Source organism: Rutidosis leptorrhynchoides, chromosome 11, assembly GCF_046630445.1.
Source record: "Rutidosis leptorrhynchoides isolate AG116_Rl617_1_P2 chromosome 11, CSIRO_AGI_Rlap_v1, whole genome shotgun sequence".
Classification (NCBI taxonomy): Eukaryota; Viridiplantae; Streptophyta; class Magnoliopsida; order Asterales; family Asteraceae; genus Rutidosis; species Rutidosis leptorrhynchoides.
Window position 1 is genome coordinate 163,524,840 of NC_092343.1, and position 5,476 is coordinate 163,530,315.

Below are 5,476 nucleotides of genomic sequence, written 5' to 3' on the forward strand. Positions count from 1 at the left end.
ATGAACAAGTCGTAGAGAACTTGACTTGGTGAACAAGTTGTATGGAGCTTGACTAGGTGAAGAAGTCGTAGAGATTCTCTTGCCTTAATTAAATCTTCTAGTAGGAATGGAGTATGGAGCAAGTAATAGATATTTATGGAATGTCTTTTGCTTGAAGGATAAGTTTAACTTGGTGGACAAGTTTAACTCTTCCTATAAATTGTAACCCCTAGCCTCATTGTAATTGTGTGCACAATAATATAAGAAAATCTCTGATTTGCGCCCGTGGAGTAAACCATTCTCCGTGTTTTAGAGTTGGGATATAACCACGTTAAATACCCGTGTCGTTTGTACTTTATTTATCGTTATGCTTTAATTATTCGTTTGTCATTTGTGGGTTAGTGATTATGATCAATCACTTGTCTTGTTGGGGCCTACCGAATTTCTATCAAGTGGTATCAGAGCTCAAGGTTCGAGTATAGACACAATGGCGAATTGAAAGTATGGTGAACGAACGACGGGCATATGATGTGATGCAACATGTATCATGATCATGAGATCAGTCAATGGGGTTGATGATCGGATCGATGGGTCTTGTTGCTCAGAGATTTTCAGGAAGATCCGGGTATCAGATCTAAGTTTTCATTCCTTGCGGTCCCGTTCAAGGGAATGATGAACTTTCAAAATTCGGATTCTACTGCACAGATGGAGGAGAAAAATCGTAACAGGTTCGTTAACCGTTGGATTGGTTTGAAGTTTTTATCGAAGGTTCTAGATACGTAGTTCTAGTGGCCGTAAAAATTTGAGAAAGATCGAACAGTTAGATCTCGAGATATAGTTTTTCGAAGCTGCTTCCATTCAGGTTTAAACTATTAGGATTTGGAGCTGTTAGAGAAGAAAAATCATTACGGGTTCGTTAACCGTCGGATCGCCTTGAAAATATTAATTTAAGTAAAAAATGTATAGTTCTAGTCGTGGTCAAAATTTGACAGTAATCAGACCGTAAGATCTGGAGTTATGGTTTTTCGAAGTTGCAGTTGTTCAGGTTTGGAGCTGCAGTGAGAGAAAAATTATAGAGGGTTCTTCTACCGTTGGATCGACGTGAAACTTGTACTGTAGGTTCTAGAAGTACTGACCTAAGAGTGGTAAAATGTTGGTAATGATTAGACCGTTGGATCTTGAGATACGATTTTTTAAGTTGCGGCAGGAGAGAGTTCCGGTTTTGATGTTGCGAGTGGCAAGACGATTTGTATTGCGAATCCTCAGGCGATAAAGGCTGTGATTTTTGAAATGTCCCGTTCTTATTGATTAAAAACGTTCCATATTAATTGATTTCGTTGCGAGGTTTTGACCTCTATATGAGACGTTTTTCAAAGACTGCATTCATTTTTAAAACAAACCATAACCTTTATTTCATAAATAAAGGTTTAAAAAGCTTTACGTAGATTATCAAATAATGATAATCTAAAATATCCTGTTTACACACGACCATTACATAATGGTTTACAATACAAATATGTTACATCGAAATCAGTTTCTTGAATGCAGTTTTTACACAATATCATACAAACATGGACTCCAAATCTTGTCCTTATTTTAGTATGCAACAGCGGAAGCTCTTAATATTCACCTGAGAATAAACATGCTTTAAACGTCAACAAAAATGTTGGTGAGTTATAGGTTTAACCTATATATATCAAATCGTAACAATAGACCACAAGATTTCATATTTCAATACACATCCCATACATAGAGATAAAAATCATTCATATGGTGAACACCTGGTAACCGACAATAACAAGATGCATATATAAGAATATCCCCATCATTCCGGGACACCCTTCGGATATGATATAAATTTCGAAGTACTAAAGCATCCGGTACTTTGGATGGGGTTTGTTAGGCCCAATAGATCTATCTTTAGGATTCGCGTCAATTAGGGTGTCTGTTCCCTAATTCTTAGATTACCAGACTTAATAAAAAGGGGCATATTCGATTTCGATAATTCAACCATAGAATGTAGTTTCACGTACTTGTGTCTATTTTGTAAATCATTTATAAAACCTGCATGTATTCTCATCCCAAAAATATTAGATTTTAAAAGTGGGACTATAACTCACTTTCACAGATTTTTACTTCGTCGGGAAGTAAGACTTGGCCACTGGTTGATTCACGAACCTATAACAATATATACATATATATCAAAGTATGTTCAAAATATATTTACAACACTTTTAATATATTTTGATGTTTTAAGTTTATTAAGTCAGTTGTCCTCGTTAGTAACCTACAACTAGTTGTCCACAGTTAGATGTACAGAAATAAATCGATAAATATTATCTTGAATCAATCCACGACCCAGTGTATACGTATCTCAGTATTGATCACAACTCAAACTATATATATTTTGGAATCAACCTCAACCCTGTATAGCTAACTCCAACATTCACATATAGAGTGTCTATGGTTGTTCCGAAATATATATAGATGTGTCGACATGATAGGTCGAAACATTGTATACGTGTCTATGGTATCTCAAGATTACATAATATATAATACAAGTTGATTAAGTTATGGTTGGAATAGATTTGTTACCAATTTTCACGTAGCTAAAATGAGAAAAATTATCCAATCTTGTTTTACCCATAACTTCTTCATTTTAAATCCGTTTTGAGTGAATCAAATTGCTATGGTTTCATATTGAACTCTATTTTATGAATCTAAACAAAAAAAGTATAGGTTTCTAGTCGGAAAAATAAGTTACAAGTCGTTTTTGTAAAGGTAGTCATTTCAGTCGAAAGAACGACGTCTAGATGACCATTTTAGAAAACATACTTCCACTTTGAGTTTAACCATAATTTTTGGATATAGTTTCATGTTCATAATAAAAATCATTTTCTCAGAATAACAACTTTTAAATCAAAGTTTATCATAGTTTTTAATTAACTAACCCAAAACAGCCCGCGGTGTTACTACGACGGCGTAAATCCGGTTTTACGGTGTTTTTCGTGTTTCCAGGTTTTAAATCATTAAGTTAGCATATCATATAGATATAGAACATGTGTTTAGTTGATTTTAAAAGTCAAGTTAGAAGGATTAACTTTTGTTTGCGAACAAGTTTAGATTTAACTAAACTATGTTCTAGTGATTACAAGTTTAAACCTTCGAATAAGATAGCTTTATATGTATGAATCGAATGATGTTATGAACATCATTACTACCTTAAGTTCCTTGGATGAACCTACTGGAAAAGAGAAAAATGGATCTAGCTTCAATGGATCCTTGGATGGCTCAAAGTTCTTGAAGCAAAATCATGACACGAAAACAAGTTCAAGTAAGATCATCACTTGAAATAAGATTGTTATAGTTATAGAAATTGAACCAAAGATTGAATATGATTATTACCTTGTATTAGAATGATAACCTACTGTAAGAAACAAAGATTTCTTGAGGTTGGATGATCACCTTACAAGATTGGAAGTGAGCTAGCAAACTTGAAAGTATTCTTGATTTTATGAAACTAGAACTTTTGGAATTTATGAAGAACACTTAGAACTTGAAGATAGAACTTGAGAGAGTTCAATTAGATGAAGAAAATTGAAGAATGAAAGTGTTTGTAGGTGTTTTTGGTCGTTGGTGTATGGATTAGATATAAAGGATATGTAATTTTGTTTTCATGTAAATAAGTCATGAATGATTACTCATATTTTTGTAATCTTATGAGATATTTCATGCTAGTTGCCAAATGATGGTTCCCACATGTGTTAGGTGACTCACATGGGCTGCTAAGAGCTGATCATTGGAGTGTATATACCAATAGTACATACATCTAAAAGCTGTGTATTGTACGAGTACGAATACGGGTGCATACGAGTAGAATTGTTGATGAAACTGAACGAGAATGTAATTGTAAGCATTTTTGTTAAGTAGAAGTATTTTGATTAGTGTATTGAAGTCTTTCAAAAGTGTATAAATACATATTAAAACACTACATGTATATACATTTTAACTGAGTCGTTAAGTCATCGTTAGTCGTTACATGTAAGTGTTGTTTTGAAACCTTTAGGTTAACGATCTTGTTAAATGTTGTTAACCCAATGTTTATAATATCAAAAGAGATTTTAAATTATTATATTATCATGATATTATGATGTACGAATATCTCTTAATATGATATATATACATTAAATGTCGTTACAATGATAAACGTTACATATATGTCTCGTTTCAAAATCATTAAGTTAGTAGTCTTGTTTTTACATATGTAGTTCATTGTTAATATAATTAATGATATGTTTACTTATCATAATATCATGTTAACTATATATATAACCATATATATGTCATCATATAGTTTTTTTTTTACAAGTTTTAACGTTCGTGAATCACCGGTCAACTTGGGTGGTCAATTGTCTATATGAAACCTATTTCAATTAATCAAGTCTTAACAAGTTTGATTGCTTAACATGTTGGAAACATTTAATCATGTAAACATCAATCTCAATTAATATATATAAACATGGAAAAGTTCGGGTCACTACAGTACCTACCCGTTAAATAAATTTCGTCCCGAAATTTTAAGCTATTGAAGGTGTTGACGAATCTTCTGGAAATAGATGCGGGTATTTCTTCTTCATCTGATCTTCACGCTCCCAGGTGAACTCGGGTCCTCTACGAGCATTCCATCGAACCTTAACAATTGGTATCTTGTTTTGCTTAAGTCTTTTAACCTCACGATCCATTATTTCGATGGGTTCTTCGATGAATTGGAGTTTTTCGTTGATTTGGATTTCATCTAACGGAATAGTGAGATCTTCTTTAGCAAAACATTTCTTCAAATTCGAGACGTGGAAAGTGTTATGTACAGCCGCGAGTTGTTGAGGTAACTCAAGTCGGTAAGCTACTGGTCCGACACGATCAATAATCTTGAATGGTCCAATATACCTTGGATTTAATTTCCCTCGTTTACCAAATCGAACAACGCCTTTCCAAGGTGAAACTTTAAGCATGACCATCTCTCCAATTTCAAATTCTATATCTTTTCTTTTAATGTCAGCGTAGCTCTTTTGTCGACTTTGGGCGGTTTTCAACCGTTGTTGAATTTGGATGATCTTCTCGGTAGTTTCTTGTATAATCTCCGGACCCGTAATCTGTCTATCCCCCACCTCACTCCAACAAATCGGAGACCTGCACTTTCTACCATAAAGTGCTTCAAACGGCGCCATCTTAATGCTTGAATGGTAGCTGTTGTTGTAGGAAAATTCTGCTAACGGTAGATGTCGATCCCAACTGTTTCCGAAATCAATAACACATGCTCGTAGCATGTCTTCAAGCGTTTGTATCGTCCTTTCGCTCTGCCCATCAGTTTGTGGATGATAGGCAGTACTCATGTCTAGACGAGTTCCTAATGCTTGCTGTAATGTCTGCCAGAATCTTGAAATAAATCTGCCATCCCTATCAGAGATAATAGAGATTGGTATTCCATGTCTGGAGACGA